The sequence below is a fragment of the Melanerpes formicivorus genome, unplaced genomic scaffold (assembly GCF_026170545.1).
Source record: "Melanerpes formicivorus ecotype bairdi unplaced genomic scaffold, bMelFor1.0.p_v2 SCAF_33, whole genome shotgun sequence".
Lineage (NCBI taxonomy): Eukaryota > Metazoa > Chordata > Aves > Piciformes > Picidae > Melanerpes > Melanerpes formicivorus.
The window spans coordinates 4,248,285-4,270,506 of NW_027142385.1; the positions used below are offsets into that span (position 1 = coordinate 4,248,285).

At 47.5% G+C, this 22,222-nt stretch overlaps 1 protein-coding gene across 4 annotated transcripts in view; it reads right to left on the reverse strand.

The window, feature by feature from the left end:
- Positions 1 to 22,222, reverse strand: part of PBX3 (PBX homeobox 3) — a 117,160-nt gene that overhangs the window by 70,995 nt on the left and 23,943 nt on the right. The gene's annotated exons all lie outside the window — the stretch shown is intronic.

The window sequence follows — 22,222 nt, forward strand, 5'->3', positions numbered from 1 at the left end:
AAAAGATAATGTGATGAATCCACCGCAAATGGATCAAAATATGTATAGAGGGGACTATTTCTCCCCCTTTTTTTGTTTGTTTGTTGGGGTTGGGGTTTTTTTTGGTTTCAAAACAATGGATTTTTTCAAACTAAAGCACAACAGCTGAGGAGAGCAGGAATGTTTTCATCAGGCACTATATATTGTGTCAACAACGGGAAGAGCTGAACCACATTGTCTCTGCCTATGCGCAGGCAAACGCAGCAGAACTTTTCCTTCAAATTGAGCCCTTTTTATGCCGTATTAAATACCGGCGTGCACACTGCAATCCTTCCCCAGCACAGGGTGTTTGGATGCAGCCATTTCACTTTTTTAAAGCGTTTACTTAAGGTTTTATTTATTTATTTTGAAACAGCTGGCTACTACTTTCACCTATTTTTTTTTTTTTCTTTTCCCCCAGATTTTTTTGCATGATATAAACCTTCTGCACTGCAGAATCCGCTGCACTCTGATCTTTCATCTTAACACATTTCCAGCCCCAAATTTCACTTCAATCTCACCTCATCTCTCCATACTACATTAACCCCTGGCAATTGCCTTCCAAATGACCCCATTAAGCTGTAATTGCCTCAGCAGGCCTGCACTTTCGCTTGTAATTCTGTACCTCTCATCTCCCAGACGTTCTCTCAGCATCATTTCGTGTTCTGGCTCCCTTCACTGAGCTCAGCTTATGACCTCGCTGCACCATGGCCGAAATGACTACTAAAAGCATAACAGAGACGGAATTCCATTACTTATTTTTAAAAGTTCTCTGGTGCCCTAATGTAATATTCTTTGGGGAGTGTTGTCAAGGATACCAAGCACCAGCCATTAAAACCTTTTGTTTCCCAAGGCATTCCGTCTTTTATTAATAAATAAAGATAAAGAGAAGCTCATCCACCCTCCAGAAAGTCAGCATGTGCTTGCAATGGTCTGGTACAACTTCAATCCTTATCCTACCCTTTGTACATGGGGAATGGCCACGTTACACCCAGGAGTAAGGCTGGGCGGGCTGGCAGCAGCAGCACACTCTGCCCGGCCCCGGCGCTGCCACGCACAGATGAATTAAAACCATTCTGCAGATAATTTTGCAGGAGCAGCTCTGCATGGTAACGCCTGCCTTTAGCATATGCTGCCTTTGCACCTATAATGAAAATTAAAGCCGAGGTCCAAGCAGCTTCATGTGAGGAGAAGGAAAAAACTAAAACTATCATATCCCACTGTCAGGGCTAACAGTCTATCAAGGATAATGGGAATCCCCAATGGGGGTGAACAGAACAGCATGGAAAAAGCTGGCTAATCCTTTAACTGGGTTTGTGGCTCAAATGTGTTAAGGAGGAACCTCCCGCTCACGGCTGCTGTGAGACGGCCAGGAGACATATATTTCAGATTGAAAATTAATTGGTGCTGGATCCAAGCAAGCCTTTGTAGCAAGCAGTAACCTTTTCATTTTATGGTCATGACACTGAAATATTAAGAGCCCTCTTCTCCCATAAACTATATAAACAGAGGCACTCTGAAAAATGGAGGTAGTTTTTTTCTGTGGCAGAGAAGGAGTTTTACTCTTAATTCATAATAAAACTTAGTGCCAAAGTTGAGCGTGGTGGTGGGTTCATGCTCAAAGGTGCTGGTGCAGGTGGGGGCCTCTCCCAGCCACAGCAGCAGGCTGGGCTGGGATGTGATTGTGGGGCCTGGAGCCATCTGAGCATCCTTCTCTGCAGGGCTACCTCAGCCAGCAGACCTGGTAGGGAAGATGCACCAGCAGCTCACTGGCAGAGCGGTAGAGCATGTACATAGTCATATTTTGACCATAACTTTCTGTCTGACTTTCATAGAGAAAGGAGCAGAAGCTCACAGGGCCAAGGTGGAGGTGGATGCTGGCACAGCAGAGCCGACAAGGTCACGCACCAGGACTGAAGGGCCAGCAGAATGGCCCATCAGAGCCTGTCCAACACCATGCAACTGTGCAGACATCACTTCCTACTCAGGAAACCCCTGCTCATAAACTGCTGTGTGCTTGGACAAGTATCAGAAAGGTCTTCACGTCATTTGTGACCTCTTGGATGTTTCCTTAAGCATCTGCTGCTCATCATCATCAGAGACAGAGCACTGGACCAGGTCACCCCTCCATCTGATCCAGAAAAATCCATATGGTTTAAGTTGATTTTTTTTTTTTAAATCCTATTTGTGGTAATAATGAGTTCATGTGGATTTTCAGCCAAGAGACAGATTTCATGCAGGATTCCCAGCTAAAAGCAGATTCCTGAAGGCTTTTAATTTCTCCTCACCAGAAAGATGAAGAAGGACTGTGTCTAAGAATGTTTGGATGTCCCTGCTGTTGGGAGGTGACAATACCCATGGCAGCATATGCCACATTAGGGCCCATTTAGTTCCTTTGCTGGGCCCTATGTAGGCTGATACCCTTCTTGACATCTGTAGGACTTCTTAGCACTGGTGTGGTGAGGCAGCACAGTATCTGTAAAGGCTGATCCTCCAACCCAAAGTCACCTTCTCTGCTGTGGAGAATCCACATATATAAGATGGTCAGTTCAGTCTAACTGCTGATCAGGTCCAAAGGTACTAAAGGAGATAAAAACTACATCAGACCTTTTCCATACAGGGATGGCTTCTGCTGGTGGATGCCTGAGCTTGGCTTGTTCTGCTGGCTGCATGTGAGCTGCATACTGCAGCAGACATCACAGCTCTGTCTGTATTTATTCTACACGCTAGGCAGGAAATTTCCATTTCATGCATCACTCACATTTTGTACCGATTCTGCGAAGTCAGTGCTTACGCTTAACATAAAACCAGGAAGAACTCTAATTGGGTTGGTGTTGCTATTGTTTGAAATTTCAGTTTAGGCTCATTGGGCACCAATTTTGTTTGCTTTTCAGTAAAGCTTGTGTTACTAGAGTGAAAAGCAGAGGCGAGAAGCTGAATAAAAACTCAGTCTAAGTACTCCAGTCATTTTTGTTTTCTTTAAAATGAACTTTGATTTTATCCTTCTCTGCTAGTCTGTAAAGCACAGATAATGTCATTTTTGTCAACATCCTGAGAAGAGATTATCAGCACCAACAAAAGGCGTAATCAGCAGGCCTGGGTCTGTCCTGGTTCGATTAGAAGCATGCAGCAGCAAGGATCATCTTTACCTCTGGCTTTGCAGATGCTGAGACCATGGGTGGCCTCTGAATCTCACCAGCTTGCCCAGACCACATTGGCACACATTCCCCAGCCCCTAGGAGCAAGGCAGTGCCAACATATGCACTTTAATGCACTATTTTGGCTTTTCTCATTATCAGCTCCAACAGGACTTTAAATCCTGCACAGAATTTGTTGGCCTTCCTCAAGCGGAGGTTACAAATATGTTGCCAAAAACGACCCTCAGAAATGTTACAAATCCCCAAGAAGTGAAATCGCTAAAGATAAAGTGCCTCCATCTCCAAAACTTTGCAATATTTCTTGTTTGTCTAGTTACTGAAGTAAACACGAGTTAGAGAGGCACTTTATCGCCATTTCCAGAGTTCCTGGACATGTCTAATGAAAACAGCAAGTCATGAAGCATAGCGTGGCATCAATGCCACAGCAGAGGCAACTGTGAAAAATGAGTTGTGCTTCTTGTATTCCAGGATCCTTCTCCTCTTCTTCCCAGAGAAAAGAACTAAACTAAATAACTCCATGCCCCATTTACTTCTCACCTACTTGGGGCGAGGGAGGCATCCCTGAGCTCCTCCTCCAAGGCATGCTGGAGGCATCCAGCAGCCCATCAAGGGGGGGGAGATGAATCAAACAATCAAACTTCAAAGGAGTATTTTCTGAGTGCCAGGGATGCTGGTGTGGAATTAAGAAGCAAAGAACTGCACATGAAATGCTATGGAAAAGGACCCCAGAATAGTTTTGCAGGTATGATTGCTCTGGTTGCAGTGTATGTCAACCCAGCTGACACTGCATGAAATGGTGGCCAGAGAAATCAAGTGTAAAACAAATAACCCATCCACACGGTCCCCTGAACCGTGCTGAGACGATCTGCACAGAGACGCTGCCAGCCAAGCGGGCCTGCTGAAGGAGAGCAGAGGAGTTCCCAAAGCTTTCAAAGAAAATCTCCAACTTGGGACAACTTTCTATTTATTTCCAAGACTTTCCCATCTGTGACAATATTTCTGTGGGCGATTTGAAGTGCCAGCTGCAGGGAGGGACTGCAGTCATGCATTGCACAGCTCCGCTCTTCTGTGACTCTCCCATCTCAGTAGAACAGCCCTGGGACAGCACAGGCAGCACCACGGGAGCCACGGCATGGTCCCACCATCAGCTCAGTACTGAGGGAGCGATGTTCAGTTTGACAGCTTGATGGGGGGAACCTGCCCCAGCCATGCTCTCTGGCTGGACACAGCCCTGCTTGTGCTGCACCCAATGCCTGTGCCACTCACAGGTGCCCCCCTGCACCCACAGCCCAGCATCACAACATTAACTGGAGGGATAGAAACACACTGGTAATACTGGTGTTGAAAAGTATCGACACAGACCTGCCAAGACACAGCCAAGCACAGCCCTACAACCAGCAAAGAGCATTGTCACAGCCTATGCCATGATTCCACTCAAACCAGTCAAAGAGAAACACTCCAATGGAGATGAAAATTTCACCATCAAAGCAACAAAGCTGTGGATGCACTGACATGATTTCAGGAGGGAAATGCAGCTCAGAAGATGTCCACCCAAACAGGACAGTGTGGGAGAGCAGCTGGAGGAGACTCATTGAGGGGGTTCCCTGGTGTTGGGGGCCTTATTGTTCCAGGAGTGGAGCAGTCCTCTCCTGAGCTGCTATGACACCAACACAAGGCATTTGGATGTCTTCAAGATGCTGCCCAGTTTCTGCAAACAGATGGAGAAGGCTGGTAACCACTCACAGGCTGACAGGACAGATTTGCTGTGGGTTAGGGCTAACCTCCTCAGAAGGGACATTTATGGCATCATTAGGAGCCCTCCCACCATCTGTGCTGGGCACTGGAATTTTTCTCTCCTTCATCTTTGGCTGCATGTGATGAATGGCCAAGAAGAAAAGCCCAGGTGTCAGCCCCAGGAGGAGCTTTGCGACCCCCCCGCCCTCCAGTATTCTGTCCACTGCTGCCCATGGTAGAGGGTACATGCCCTGCTCTTGCAGCAGGGCTGCCAGGCACTTGTGAGGACCCAGAGATGGACAAACTCACTTCCACCAGTATGTTCCCAAAGGATTATCCTTTCTGGGAGCTGCACAGCTTCTATAGAGTCACAGCTTCTGCACAGACTGGAGCTTCCCTCCACACTCTTGAGTGGTGAGCAGCCCCAAGCCTTGTGCCACTGTGGTATGGGGCACTTCCAGCCCACCAGATTGGGCAGGAGAAGCCCACCCTAGTCCTCCCCAGCCTGTCCTTCTACCATGCCTCCTCAGCAGGTCCATGCTGGCTGCCAGGGCTGCCCTGGCAGGCACAGCAAGAGCTTTTATTGCTAGTGCACATTCCGGCAGAGCCATTTTTAATTGAAAAAATAAATATAACACTCTGCATCGCCTCCCTTTGAACCCTGCACCACAGTGAAATCTCCTGTTTCCACCAAAGCAGTTAGTTTCTATCCTAAAGGACACATCTGGTGAGCTCCATTCTTTGCTCATTCCAGCTCCTCAACATTTTCACTTTTAACTCCTAATTAACTCCTAATCCCTGGACTCCCAAGGAAATTCTCAGTTATTTTCTTTCCTGCTCTGCAGCCCTCATTGCTGGCAGACACCAAGTGCTGCTCGTTCCATTGCAGTGACAAACACACAACCATTTGGTAATAGTAACATCTACCCAGACTTACTCAGCACACATTACATCAATCCTTGTGCAACAAACCTGAATGAACTATAGATGAGTTCTATAATTCAAAGCAAGGACTGAGCAAGGAAGAGGAAATTATGTGGGTAATAAGACACCCAAACCCTACTCAGCAGCCCTGCCATGGTGACCAGTCTGGCAAAGCACCGCTCTGTAGCAAACAATGAAAACCAAAAGCATCTACAGGTCCCATTATAAACTGCTTCACATGAAACAAAATAGTCTTTTTGTAGGTAAAAATGATACAAAGCAGAAGCTGACGATAAATTTTTCCTTTCAGTTTTAATCAGGCTTGCTGTTGTAAAAGCTCAGCAGACAGTGACGCGAGACACTGCCTCCCAACTTCGGTTCACCTTTGCCGTTCCACCAGGGACACCGTGTCAAGATTGTTCAGCTTTTTTGATGAGTGCTGCGTGGGTAACTAATGTGTAAATGCAGATACGTATAGAAAGCAGTTTTGACAGTGATGTATTGCAACTGGTTCCAGATGTCGGCAAGGGATGCTTGGCCAGGCACCTGGGGCTCGCCTGCCACGGAGCCGCACCAGCACCAAACCGGTCTTCAAATAGATCACAAGGCTTTAACTCTCCAATTATAATCTTATTAAACAACCATCACTCGAGCTTCTGCTTCTCCTTTTCCAGGATGCCTACAAAACATCTCTTGTGTTGTTCACATTTTAATTTTAATTAAGGGGAGATAAGCTGCAATGTGTAGCTTAGCATTAAACCCCGCAGCTTGGTTGTCAATGGGAAACTTACAAGCAAGCTGTTGAATCAGTCAAAATTAACCTTATATTAATATTTAGCAGTTTTTATATCACTGCACCAAAACCTGCATGTGGCACACGCCAAACATTTCATTAGCTATCCCCTAATTGCCTAAGTAAATGTTGAATGGTACAACAAATACTGCATTTCCCGTGGAAGGTTACAAACACCTACTGGGCTTGCCTTCAACATTGGAGCAAACTGCTGAGGAGGTTGTTTTAAAGAAAGTCGTGCCCATGATAGTAAAACACACTAGAAATACACTGCTGAAACCCCACGTATCCAGCCATGGGTTGTGTCCACTGTGCCAAGCAGTGGGCCACCTGCACACACGGGAGTGGAACGTGCCCTGTGAAACATGAAACAGTTTGGTGGGGTCCTCTGTTCCCTGGCACCGCCCTACTGAGACCCTCTCTCTCCTCCTGGTTCACTAACAAGGGGGGTATTTCATTTAAAAATAAAAACGTGCATTGAAAAATTAAGTAATTAATTAGTGTAATCACAGTCATAGTCGACACACTAGTGTTGACAAGCTGCTGGAAGGAGCGGTTGGAGGAGTAACCAGGCAGCACACATGTGATGTTCCAAGGAGCAGCATTTAACCTAGAAGACTGATAAAGTTGCACTTCCTCCAGCAGGAGTGTTTGTAGCGCAGCTCCGACATCAGTGTTTGCTCCAAAGGGAATTTTTTCAAACAACCTGTCTGTCTCCCTCCTCCTTCAGAATGAACCTCGGCGCTCCAATCGCGGCCGCTCTCGGGGGATCACCCTGCAGCTCCGCTCCTTCCGCGTGGGTTTGATACCAGCCGCGCGCTCATTGATCGAGAGAGCTGCCGCGAGCAGCCGCGCTGCTTATCCCAGAACAAAGAGGGAGACCTGCGCCGCTCCTTCTCTCGATCGCTTCAAAGGCTTCAGGACACATTTAATAAAGGCCCCAGCAGGAGCGAGGAGCAGTGCTGGGAATTCCGCCCTTGCACCGCCGCAGCACACGCTCCCCTTTCACCCAAAACCTCTCCATCCGTCGCCACCCTGTGAGGTGCTCCAAGCTCCCCACTGTGATCAATAACCTTATTATGAGTAAACTGTTTAACTATCACCTGATTGGGTGTGTGGTGTCACTGGGTGTATTGATTGGGGAAAAAAAAGCCAGACTGACCAGTCTCTGTTACCTTTTCAGCTGGATCATGAAATTTATTTCTAACCTGCATTTAAATGATCAACCTGTAAAATTTTATTGCCAGCACAGAATGCACTAATGAATGGTGCCAGATAGCACAAGAGCTGTAAACTATTACTTCCTTTCTGCTTGTGGGGCTTCTGTTATGACAAACCTTTATTAGCCATTTGTGGCATAACATAAACTATCCAGAGCTGGGGCTGGGCTTTTTTGTTCATCTGCAGCTGGAAGGATGGAGACTGTCCTATCCAGGAGAAAAAGTTTCAGGGGCATTTTGATTGACCAGTGAGCTTTGTTCAATGACATGCTCTGCATTTTGAGACAGTGGATAGGAACCCAAGGACCTTTTGCTTCACTAAAGCAGAAACTGATAAAAAATGGCCTTTTCCTGCAGTCAGTAAGCCAGGATAGGAGCAAGATGATACAGATATCTCATACACGGCATGTTAATGTGCAAGAGCATCCTGGTGTGAACAGACTGGCTGAATAGGCAGTGCATTTGCACTGCCTGCTCCAAGCCCCACTCACTGCAGCCAAGGGCACATGGGACTTTGCTGGGCCAGAGCTCCACCAGAGCTTCATCTGCTCCTGGGGTGCATGGGCATGTGCACACATGTGCACACATGAGTGCATGTGCACATCTGGGTGGGTGTGCAGTTCTCCACAGATGTTGGCTCTCCACATCTTCTCCAACAGTGCTGGTTACTGGAAGAGGACTAAGCAGATGTCCTCAGCTCTGTCCTCACCAAACCTCACCAAGCAGCAAGACTCCAGAAAATACTCCCAGCTGCATATAGGATCAAGGTAGTGGTGCCTGGCTCTGACTCCCATCAGCTTCTGGCTGGGGAAAGGCCAGATGAGGTCTTTGCTTGCTGGTGAGTCTCCTTTCCATGCTGCCAGGAGTCCCCCAGGCCAGATGAGGCCCTGCAGAGCAGCTGAGTTAGCTGTGCCATAGAGGGATGCTGCACTCTTCTGCCAGGCTGCATGACAGGGACAGACATGAAGGATGCCAGCTCTTCCAGCATGCTATCACTCTCCTCTCAGTCCATCTCACTCCTTGGTCACTCAACAAGAGCTACCAGTGCTTCTGGGCTCAGCTTGAACATTACTTAAAGCATTGCCATCATTTTTACTCTGATTTTCTACTTCATTTTCTGTTCCTGGATAACAAAATGGTCAGAAGTTGTGTCTGGAAAATCCCAACATGATTTGGGCAGTTAATACCAAGACAGAATACTGGGCAAGTAATTAAGATGGTTGAGTAATTATGAGGAATGTTAATTCTTCCAGGCTTTGTAGCTGAGAACAAGGAACGGTTTGGAACCAAGCCCCCCCCTGTCAGGATGTCACACGCCGTGCGGGGGAGCAAGTCCCAAAGCACAGGGGCCCAGCAGGTGCCTACACATATGAGAAACCATGAAATCCTACCAAAAATTCCCACTGTTCTGGGCATGCTGCTGCACTTCTCTACCTTTCACTGCCTTCGGAAGGCAAAGAGGAGGATTATGATGAGACATGCAATGGGGATTACAGGCATGTTTTAGATGGGTTCTGATTTGACATCCACTGATGTTAATGGGGGTTTCCTAAGCTACTTTCCCAGCCTTTGGATCCTAGCTCCACACAAGGCAGCTGATCCAAGCTCTTCACACCAAAAAATTATCCCTCCTGTCCTTTATTTTGATGCACTTGTGTACTGGCATGGGTTTGCTGAGTTAGTAACTGGAGGGAACAGAGGCTTGACAGGACTCTGGGCAACCTGATCTAGTTGAGGATGCCCCTGCTTACTGCAGAGGGGGTTGGACTAGATGACCTTTGGAGGTCCCTTCCAACACAGACCATTATATGATTCTATGATTCTATGAATACTCCCAGCGATGGATGTGCTACTGGACAGGTCCTACCTGCTACCACTTCAGGAGCCTTGCATGAGCTGACTGCAGGTACGGAGCCTCCCCCTGCTCACATGTTCTGGTTACAGTAATACAAAAGTTGCTAAGAAACACATTTCATCATTGCCATTTGCAACCAGACTACAAATCAGCAACGCATTTAGAGAACCATCCATATACACCTCATTGTAGGTAAAATACCAAATGAGCTGAGATTCTGAGCTTCAAACAGACAGGATGGAAATGCAAGCAGAAAACATATTTGGAGACTAAGTTGGGAACCCTTTTTCACACAGAGAATCCTCAGTGTGGAATGGCCTGGCAGGCAGGTTCAGCCGGGCAGAAAGGCTGAGATCATTCAAGTAACAATTAGATAGCATCGTGTAGGGAGCAGAGTACTTAGCAGGGAATGCACCCTGATGCTCCGATGGGCTTTTACTCAAATTAACAACCTATCTCACAGCCTCTCCACCTCTGGTATCCTCTCCTCTAAGCCTGGGCAGTGAGTTGTGAAGAACTTCCCCAAATATGTCTGAAAATAATTCCCCAGCCTGTGACAAGGGGCAGTGGCCAGCATTCTGTGGCGGTTGGGCAGAGGAGGGCACAGTGCAGTTTCTAAGCTGTTTGCAGCACATTCAGGTCTTGATGCCCAGGATGGAAGCAGGGCAGCAGTGGCAGCCTCATCATGAAAGCCGTTCCCCCATGGCCCTGCCTGTCCTATGGTGAGAGGGTCTCGTCTGGCTGGCGCCGAGATGGAGCCGCACGCGGTGCTGCGAGCAGGAGGCAGGGAAGGGGCACCAACTGCCAGCTCCCCATCTCACAGGCCAGTGGAGAAGAGGCACAGCACTGCAGGGACACGTTTGGTCTCCATAGGAGCCACCAATGTGCCAGCTGCAGGAGGACTGCTCTCCTGCAGTGTGCAGGAGAGGAACAAAGTCAGGTTCAAGCGTCGGGCACCGGCTACTGCGTGTTTAGAAACAGCACTCGGAGACAAACTCTGCTGAACGCGACCAAAATGCTGCATCCCATTGACATGAGGCCCCACGCTGTGACTTCAGCTAACAAATATTTCATGATCTGTATGTGAAAATCTACAAATGAGAAAGAAATTACCATAGGTACACAGCCCTCTGCCAGCAAAGTAGTAGTAAAAGGAGTTAAGAGACACTAAGGAGGCATGGTCGCTTATCACAAACATTCTCCCAGAAAAATAATAATAATCATCAAAAATTGCATTTTAGGACATCGACATTAAGAATATGCTGCCTTAAAATGTGCTCTTTATCTCAGAGACAGCATGAGTGTACACCATGTGATGGAGCAGTTGCTATGGTAATGCTCTTTATTGAATAGCAGACTAAACAAGTGCATAAAGCCCATTTACGGAATGGCATGTGCAAGTCCATGGAACTCATGGAACACGCCAGCCCAGGAGCAATGCCCCCAGCCCAGGGTTTTCTCAGGCCCACGTAGATCCTGAAGGCTGAGCCTCTGCAGGGTTTTTAACAGTAGCCTGGTTTAGTCCCCAGGTATGTGCCAGAGATGCAGCTCCCCATCCTGACAAGATGTGCCCTGAGGACACTGGTGAGCATGCAGGACACGGCACTTCCCTGCTGCTGGCTTTTCCTTCGCCCAGGCACCATGAGAACAGCCACCTCCACCGGCACTGCAGAGGGGGTAAGGGGTTGGGTGCCCCCTCACAGTCTCCCAGAGGTATTCAAAGAGGAGCCCTGGACAGTGGATGGTGGCAGACCCCCAGTTGCCCCAAAGAGACAGCTGTGACACCTCATGTCCTTTGTGGCATCAGAGGATGCCAGCACTGGTGGGCTAGCTGGGAACAGGCTCCACAAACCAGGGCTGAGTGATGCAGAGAGTGGTATTAAACTGGCCTGGAACAACAGACATTACCTCCTACGTGCTTCTAGAAACATAGAATCATAGAGAATGGTTTGGATTGAAGGGACCTTTAAAGGTCACTTAGTCCAACCTCTCTGCAGTGAGCAGGGACATCTGCAACTAGAGCAGGTTGCTCAGAGCCCAGACCGACCTGACCTGGAATGGTTCCAGGGATGGGGCATCTACCACCTCTCTAGACAGCCAAGACTAATGCCTCACTACCCTTAGCATAAACAATTTCTCCCTTCTATCCAGTCTAAATGTCCCCTCTTTTAGTTAGGGCCTGCTAAAAAGACTGTCCCCATCTTTCTTATAGACCCCTTTAAGTACTGAAAAGCCACAAAGTCTCCCCAGAGTCTTCTCTGCTCCAGGCTGAACAACCCCAACTCTCTCTATCTGGCCTCACAGCAGAGGGGTTCCAGTCCTCTGATAATTTTTGTGACCTCCTCTGGACCTACTCCAACAGGTCCATGTCTCTACTGTGCTGAGGACCCTAGAGGAGCTGGATGCAGTTTCGCCAGGTGGGGTCTCAACAGAGCAGAGGGGCAGAATCCCCTCCCTCCACCTGCTGCCTGTGCTGCTCTGGATCAGCCCAGGACACAGCTGGGTCTGGGCTGCAAGAGCATACTGCCGGCTTTTCACCCACCACTGTGTACATACACACCAGATATATGTAGGTGCTTGTGCAGCAGAGAAAGCTCTCCACTGTGGGGATGTCAGGAAGCCACAGACACTGGGCAGAAGCAGGAGTAGCTCTGAGGGCAGCAACTCCCCCTCAGGCACCCCCAGACATGACCCTCCTGCGGTTCCTACCATGACACCTAGCACTGCCTGCCAGAACCACAGCACCCTCGGTGTAAACCACTTAAAATCACTTTTCTCAAGTGCTGTGGCACAAGGAGGGAACAAAACTAAGTTTGCATTCTGCCATCATTTCCAAAACTTGTTTGCAAACATTACATTTTAATTTTACTTATTTAGAGAAAACTACACAATTCTTCATAGCACTGTTTAAAAATAACTCCACTATTAATGCAGGCCCTTTATTTAATCACTGGCTAATTTACTCCTGACAGAAAGTAAATTCCACTATTTTCTGTGAGGCTTTATGAAATTGCCATCATTTTTAATTAATTCTTAATTAAAATATATTACACCACAGCTTCTACCCATCTCTCTTGATATTCTAACATAATCAATTCAAGACCATTTACATATCATTAATTAAAAGCCTTCCTCTCTCATCCTTAAAATCATAATGAGGCTCTATTTCTCATTAGCAGCCTTTAAGGGATAAAATAACAATACAGACAAGAATGAATGGTAATTTCAAAAACCTCTTTTTTGCTCTTAAAGCCTCTCAGACTGGACAGTGACATTTCTGAAGTTCACTGCCAAAGGAGTTCCTGAATGCTTTGCAAAAATAAATAAGTAAGCCATCAGCAGAACCAGTGCTGCTCCACAGCCCTCCACAAACACCAGCCACAAGCACTGGAAAGTGGTCGTCTTGTTGCTGACTCCACAGCTGGGGTGAGACACATGGAGAACATGGCCCAGAAGAGAGGCAGGAGAAGGAAGCTGTGGCCAGTGCTGGGGAAGGTGGCCAGGTCCCCCCAAACACCAGGGCCATCCTCACACCCAGCTGAGGTGGACTTACCCTGAGTAAGTCCAGCTATGTGACCTGCTGTGGGCACTGGCCACTGACAGCCCTGAAGCCCTAACTCCAGCCCCAAAGCCCAAGAGCCACCAGCAGAACAGATTTTGTTCAGCTCATGTGCTTTTGTCCAAAGCCCTAACGACTCCCCCAGCCATCTGCAGGTGCCACAACTGCCAAAACCTTTCAGACCCCAAGACTTTAAATAGACAGAGGGGACAACAACAGATAGAAACTCCCAATTCCTATGTGCTGTTGTCCTCCAGTACCTGCCAGTGTCAAGATGAAATACATCACACTGGTGATAGCAAGGAAGGGCTGAGACAGGGAAGATAGTGTTAACTCCCAGTAATTAAACTCCAGAGCCAAGCCATGTTTCAGGCGTTCATAAATGAGCTGTGATATATGCTGCTACTGGAAAGAATTACCATTTATTGATAATGAAAGGTAAAAATTAACCACCTAGCCAACGATTCTCTTCCCTCTTCTGGAAGTTTAAAGCCACATACGTTTCAGGGAAGATTTACTGCGGCTCGTGGCTTTTAACCTGCGCTTTGCAATATTTTGGCGGCGAGTTAAGAAATTAATACAACTTCCACCATGATTATTTTTATGATTAGTGTAAAATAAAATTTCATGGCACATCTTTTGTCTTGAGCAGCTGGGACAATGACTGCCTTTTCTTTTTTTTTTTTTCCACACTCAAGGAGAGGCTGAATTAAACCTTCATTTGCTGCTGCGGGGTTTTAATGCGGTTTATTTTTCACAGCCGTTCTAGGCAGACCCTGAGCAGGGAAGGGAAGCAGAGCCAGTATCAGAGAGTGACAAAAAACAACACAAGTAATAGACAAAAAATCAGATCTGTGTCTCAGGAATGTTATGCAGAGTTATTGTCACCAACATTAACGATATCTAGGTGCTGCATATCAGGCAAATCAGATTTATATCACTGTCTTCTGCCAATTGCAGGTGCTCCACCACAACTTGTCAAGACAGCCTGTCTGAGTCTTCACACGTCAGACAGAATCACAGCACTTGGTGTTTTGGTCTGTTGACAGCAATTTATTTTGATGTGTTGTCACAATACGGAATTCTTCGAGGCTCTGCACCACGGTGCCAGCGAGTCCTACTGTACTTTCCTGCTGCCAGATGCTACAGGTTCGTAGAGGGAAAATACACTGACAATTTATTAAAAAAAATAATAAAAAAAAAAAAAGGGGGGGGGGGGGGGGGAGGAGATTCTGTAAGTGTTCTGAAGGTGCCAGAGCTGAAATAGACCCTGCGAGCACGACCAAGGGACAGGGAGCCCAAGCTCTGTACCCCAAAGGAGACCCACAGGATGGGCACTGCCAGGACCAGAGGGATGGTTCTGCTGAGACATGTCACAGCTCTCCAGAGGGGACCCTGCCCTCTCCCCCCAATGCCCAGGCCCACCCATGCTGTCACAGCAGTGGTCCCATTACTGACCTGGAGCCAAGTGTGGCACTAGAGCTCAGGTAAATTTCACCAAGTGCCAGCAGTGCAGGTGATGTGAGCCTGTGGTTCATTCAGGGACTGTGCCTGTCCTCACCTGGTCCCAAGCTGGTACCACAGCTACCAAGTCACCATGGTCACTGCTAAACCAGAACAGATACACTGATTTAGGGAATGGGAAAGGATCTCAGACTTAATTATCTGCCACTTGGCCCAAACACAAATGTCCCAGCCCAAACACATCTCTGCTCAGGGCTGGGACAAGATGCCAGTGATCAGGGGGACGCTCAGAGGATCCCCGTTTGGTGGCAAAGGGAGCACCTGCTGTGGCCTGCAGTGCCCATGCTTCTGGTTTACTCATCCAAGGAGCAGAATATGTCCATTTTCCTGCCATAAATGAAAGGGTTCAGTTTTGTAGAAGGTGGCTATGGCCCACCTCAGCAGGCACCCTTGGAATGCTCTCAAAAAAACCCAGCACTGGCCCATTTTTTCCCAGGAAGCACAAAGCCTATGGCCTCTCACTACCAAACTGAAGTGATTTTCTAACATCATCAAATTTGAATCAAGATGATTTTCTGGATGTGGAGATACTTTGACGTGGGGTTTCCCCCAGCTCTGCTATCCCCTCCTAGCTTTGCCTCCCTCCCAGCCTCGCTGTGGGCTGGCACAAGAAGCATTTCCTGAGGAGGAAAACAGGCTGATTGCAAGTAAAAAAAGAAAAAAGAGCGAGAGGTAAGTAATAGTGGGGAATTCTTTTCAAGGACTGCTTGATTAGAAACAACCACATTCATATTCAAACCTTTTAGAAGCCAAGTTGCCTTTCTCAACAAGGTGTCTCTGCGGATATTTGCCCTGCTTTGTTATGGGACTCCTGACACTTCTAATAGAGCTTCTAAATAAAAAAAAAAACACTGCATTTGTACTGCCAGGCAATAACCTTCACATTTTACTCTTCATTCATAATGAAAATTAAGGGCACATGACCTGCATGCTAGGTGGCTTCCAGGACCACATGCAAGCCAATGCAGCGAGCGTGCCTCAGCGAGGGCGGCAGCTGTAAAGAGAGCAGTGGAAGGCGCCGGGGGGTGGGGGGACACTGTGGTGCTGCAAGGCCCCAGGGCCACCTCGGGAGGCTGGCTGGCAAGGAAAACACTCCTTCACGGCAGTAATGCCACGTGAAAATCTGCTCCTGATTATTTTTTCATTCAGAAATAAGATCCAATAAGGTATCACTGTTATTCTGTGTTTATACTGGAGGGGGGGGAGGAATAAATAAACTAATGCCATGTGATCCCCTGCAAAAGCACAGGGCTCGCAGGAAAGAAGGCTGTAATTTGACAATCAACCCTTATGGAACAAACCTGATGTGCTGAAATGTTTATTCCAGAAGAAATGCTTCCAGAGAGTATTTTGGCAAAACAGGCTAAAAAGTAGAATATTGATGTGAAAAACAGCACCACTTGGGAAAAAATTGTAAGGACCACTCTCCAAGCATCTGCGAGTTGGCTGCAGGCATTAGAGTCCACTCCAGAGGAGCAGGCACAGCCAAGGGGCATCCTTGGTATTAGTTGGTCCTGGCTGCACAGCCTGCAGTGCCCAGGCCACTCTGATGTCCCTGCTTGCCAGGAGGGGAGTGTGACAGCATAAGTGATAGACAGCAGGAAACTTGTTCACAAGGCCCTAGGAGAAACAGAACAGTTCCCCAGGTCACTGCAGGAAGTGTTTGGGGTTTGTTGGGACAGTAAGGCTAGACAGGAAAGCCCTATGTTGAGAACTGGCAGTGGGGCTTCTCATGAGAACAGCAACCTCATGCTAAGGGCAGCCTCTTGGCAGCTTGAGCATCTTTGCCTTTCTTCTTCTGCTCCTGAGTCTCCTCTTTAGCTCTCTGATAGAACTCAGCACACTCAGGATAGGGGCAACTGGGCTAACAACCTGGTGTTCTTGCTGCTGCCTTTAAGCAAGTCCCTGCAGCCCCAGTGACTCTGGAAAATCATGCTTGGGGCGCAGTTGAGGCTCTGTCCCCTGCCATAGCAGCTCCCTCCCTTTTGGGGCTGCACTGGGGAGGACCAGGGCTGTCTGCCAAGGGGAAAGCAGTGCCAGTGTAGCGTCCAGGTCCTGTCCCTTCCCATGGTCCAAGCAGTGCTGGCTGTGCAGCTGGAGATGGGGTTGCCCACAGCTTGGCTCCTTGTGCTCTGCCAGGCAAGAGAGGGGAGCAGTAGTACTGGGAATACAGCCGCTGGATACAGCTTCTGATAGCTGCTTAACAGCACTTTGTGTGAGCGTGGTGAGAAAATCTGTGCAAGTGTGAGGGAGCATGGGCATGTGTAAGTGGTACAAATAAGAGAGTTGGGTCTGAAGACTCCATTTGGGCAACCTGCCATTTGATCCTCATATCCCAGTGATCACTATAACCAAATGGAGTCAATGACGCGGACACCAATTAACACATGCCACTCCGATTTGCTTTTCTGTGCCATACTTTATTAAACACTTTCAGATGTAATTGAACAACATTGTTACACAATTAAGCACCATACAGTACTGCACTTTAAAACAAAAGCTATGACAGTTCTGTACTCTATTAGCGCTGTTAGATACTGTGTAATGTAGTAAGTAATTAAAAGCTAAAACTACGGTACTGTAACAGTCCTAATCAGGCTCCAATTCCAGTAGCAATAGAAGTATATTAATTTTTTAATACAGTGTGAGTACCTCAGCATTATCCTACAAAAACTACATGCTGCCTGCTCCAGGAATTACCAGAGGCATCCTTTTTCTGCTGGCAAATGGGAGTTAAGCTGTGCCCATGCCAGAGCATCACTGGTGAAGTCTGTTTGCCCCTGTACCCAATGGAGGCACCATGCCAGGAGCAGGGGATGAAGGTGGCTTTGGGAGCAGGAGCCAGCAGGGTCACTGCTCCTGATGTGGTGACTGTACCTGCCCTGTGCAGGGCTGGGACACAGAGCTGGGAGGCAGCGGATGTGCAACCACGTGCTCAGCCCTGCCAGCCCCTCTCCTCATACTGCATGGGCGCAGCTTCTGCATATGGCAGAGACTTGGGAAGGGCAGTGAAATCTGTCCAGGAGATGCTCTGTTTGCACACAGACTAGTAGAGGATAAGCCAGCATGTCTGACAGTGGGCTCTTCTACCCATGGTGGGTATGGCCACGGATGGCAGGCAGGGCTCTTGAGCAGCCAGGGCTATGTCAGGACAGAAGTCAGACGTGGAGGACAGAGGTGCCCCCACCTGTGCCATCTGCCTGGTATTGGAGGTTGCACTTTCAAGAACACTTCCAGCTTCTGTCTCTCAAGATAACAAAATGTCACTGCTGCACTAATCAATTCTGTGGTGTTAGGCATAGTATGTGGCTGCAGTGTTAACACTTCCCTCTGTGTCCCACTGGAGATGATATTCGGTTGCTGTAATGTATAAGTGAATGAATGTGTGCGTACTAAAGCATGGTGGAAACTCAACTATGAACCACATACCACCACCAGAGCCTACTCCTTTCCTGCTGTTCATCCCATACAAACACTAACATTTTGGCACAGTATTTTATGGTGCTTCTCAGCACCATACTAAGGTTCAGAAAAACAAGCTCACAGGGACACAGCAAACTTTATCCCTTGCCACTCATGGGTTTTCTGGAGCAGAACACACTCAGGTGCTGGTTCTGAATGTCTTGGTCCTCCCTTCTGCCCGGAGAGGACAGTGTCTGTTTAGGTGGCACACAGTCATTCAGACAGCTGTTCACAGCACATGGTCTCCACCATCAATGCAAAAACCTGGGATTTCCAACAGATGCTCCTCGGCCCCAAATCAAACAAAATACTCTGCACCAAACTTCAAACTTCTGCAAGTCATGCACGAGGCTGGAAACTTGAGCCTCTTTTTCTGGCAGAATACTCTTTAGGATGGAATGTGAGGGCTTGCAGAGACTCTGATCCCTTTGCCTCCCCTGTGACATCACAGACCTTTCAGCTCTTCTCCCCACAGCATCACTGTGCTCCAGACCTCACCACAGCAATGAAAGTGTGAATTGAGATAACACAAAGCTCCATCTTTTGGTGGAGGTTACATGACACCTTCCATGTCCCAATCCCTCTTCTTGGAGGAAGAGGTCCATTTGACGCTGGTACCTAACAATGTAACAAATTTACCCAGCATTTTCATAACCAATGGACACTCCAAGGGGAGCTGATCAGACAGAGTCCTTGGAAATACAGGCAGCCCCCCAGTTACCATTGTGGTAAAATATTGTCTGAAATACTCACTTGAGAACGCTGGAAAGTAATCAGAAGTGTGTAGCCTAAATTCCATGCTGCCCAGAACTTTCTTATCAGCTACAAACTTCAGATTATTGAGTTGTGCTTTTAAGGTTATTTATAAATACCTGTGTCTGCTGAACTTCCTTCTGAGGTACAGCAGGGATGTATTTGATGCAGAAGTCTCTGTTATGTTAGTCAAGACCAGGTACAACAGGAATGACTGACAATGGCTTGATCTTTTAACCATGATTGTAACTGAAGAAACTGAATTCCTTCCCAAGATGCTTAGTCAGACACACCCCTACACAAACATTCTGGATGGGCAGAGGGTTGGCCTTGCAGAGGATGCATTGTCTCCACCAGCAGGAAGAACGAAACCTAAACTACAATCCAAATACGCAGCTCCCCTGGCTGTGTGGATGAAAAACCAGCACCTGCAAACGTGGCACTTACTGGCAGCATCTCAGTACAGACACTCAACCACCCAAACGACCTTTCTTCCCTTCAACATTCTTTCTGAAGCAAAATATGTGGTGAAGGCTCCTTGCTTAAAGAATATATGGGCCTATGTCAAATATATCAGCCCAGGGACTGATAATGGCTTGGGCTTTGAAGATACTGGGACCAGGCATAGAGAATAAAACGGTAAAGGGAATACAGTGGTTATTTATTAACTTCAGCCCCCACAGCCTTGTTATATTCCCAAATCACCATCCTATTGGCATGAGAGGCTGCTGAGATGGAAATCTCTTAACAGCTGCCTCTCCTGCTTCAGAGCTTGTGCTCCCCTCCGGTGTCGAGTGAAGAGGTGGCTTTACCACTCACTGGAGGTACAGAATTTAATGTGCCCCATAAAAAAATCATGTACTGCCCTAAAAAAAACCCTCAAAATCCAACAACACCCCTTTTTCACTCAAACACTTCAAACTCCAGAGTTTGTATCTCAGCTTTCTACTTTCATGCATTGGTGCCACAATCAGTGGTAGATGGACCACTAAATCCTGGGGCCACTGCACCCTGGCTTCATGGCTGGGGACCCCTGAATCCCCCATAATCACTATGTGAAGAAATGTGCTGCCTAATGCCAGCCCTGCTGACCCCACTCCTAAAGTTCTGAGATTATGCCTTGAGGCTTAGATGGGACTTAAGCACTCTCTTGGCCTTCCACCAAGGTGGGGCGAGTCTCGCCCATCGCCCCGCTGGGGAGCAGAGCGCGGGTTACAGCCAATACCAACAGGAATCGATGAAACCACTCAAAGTAAGGAGGAAAGAAATCACCTTCACTCCCAGGTGCACTGGTTTTAAAAACCAAACCACAAAATCTGTGTTGCCATGTTGTTTGATGTTGACTGTTGTGGCTGAAATGAAAGGGATTTGGGATATATGTCATAAAGGAAGGAGGATGAAAACTCTGCGAGATGCTTGCAAGCACAGACAGCTTTCTGATACAGAAAATAAATACTTCAAAAATAATTTTGACTGGTTCTGGAAACCAGCCTGCTGGCTTTTGGAGGGGTTTTTTACGGTTGTTGCTTCTGGCTTGTAATGGAGAAGTTCATCAGGAGTAGTGCTGGAAATGAGTCCTGCAATTACTTGCAAACATACTCGCAGTCTCTTCAAACTCCACCCAGCAGAGCTGCCATCAGTGTAGTTCATAATCCTAGATTTGAACAGCTTTTCTGACTGCAAGCTGTCTGGGTAATTGCTAAGCTGTCTGAGAATTACTATTGAACTCTGTCCTTTTTTATCTCACCAACTGACTGCTATTTGTTATTAGTCCAAGTAATAATAATATATTAATGCACATGCTTAATATACAGAAGTATGTGTTTGTATTGAAACTGCACTGAACCCTGCACTCTGAAGTGTAGAAAAGCATGGCGAAGAGAGCGAACAGTCACATAGAAAACCAGCTATCATCTTCCCAAAGGCCATACAAAACTGTAGATGCAGTATTTAGAAACTCCTGCCCATGAAATGCTTTGCACTGACTGTCAATGCTGGAAAGCTCAAGGAATTTCCTAAATCAGCCCTGAGCAAGCATCATGATCCAGAGGGAGTACACCAGACCTGCTCCCATTGCACTGATCATGTGAAATGCTACTGTTAGCAGGGAATGGAGCAACGTGAGCAGCAATGCAGTGTGGTGTGCTAGCTGCAGGGAGAGGTGCCCGGTGTGTGGGCAGGGCTGAGCTTCATCTAACTGGGGCAGAAGAGCAAAGTGAGGCAGCATCACCTTGCAGCTTCCAGTGCCCCTGGCAGGGAACATTCAGCCCCACAGATGCTCTTTCCTCTCCGCCCAAGGTGCTGGGCTCCTTCCCAAGCTGCCCTTCCAAGAATCACCCACCACAACTGCTGCTCAGTCTAGACCCACCTTGCACAGACAAGCACCTGGGGAGCACCAGGGGAGTACCTGCAGAGCTGGGTACATGTTCTGGGAGCAGAGAGATTGCTGCTGTTCAGAGCCTCAAGAGCTGTTTCTTACTATGCAAGCTGACCTAAGCACAAAGGCTACGTATCAGGTGGACTTGTCATTTGAGTCTAGAACCAGAGTTTTGCTGATGCCAGCAAACTAAGCCCAACCATCCTCTGAAGACTGATGCATTGGTGCATCATCTACAGTTGTTTCACTGACACAGTGGCAGCTCTGGGAACCCCGGAAGATCCACGATTGCTTTCTTTGCAAAGGAGATCTTACTACCCACAATCTTAACAATCCCTGTTTTCCCCATGGAATGTGCTCCCTGCTCCCTGCCTTCTCTTTATAAACTAAAGAACAGTGCAGTGTGTATTTACACTTCTCAAAATACAGCCCAAATTCGAGGGAACACCACACACTTCCTTTGGTGTGGCAGAGTGACACTGAAAGTCTGCATGTCAGTGTATCCCGAGGAATCTGGCAGCTCAGCTGTGTCTAAGTAGCTCCTATTATCAGATATATTTATGGGAGTTTACCCATGATATTGATCACTACACCACCACATCACTTGACAGAGATTCCCATCCTCAAACAGAAGAACCGTGCAGTAGAAGGCGGTGAGGAGCTGGGGTAAATTTGTTTACTTTTAAAATGAAAGCTGTGGAAGTTGACTTAAGAAAACAATCCTCTTTTTGTTGACCTCTACACAAAAAGAGAGAAATGACCTGACTAATAGGGTTAAATGTCCTTCTCCAGAGGCAGGCATCTGGCAGCACATGTCCAACCTTGGCTCTCTGCTGAAGCCTGCC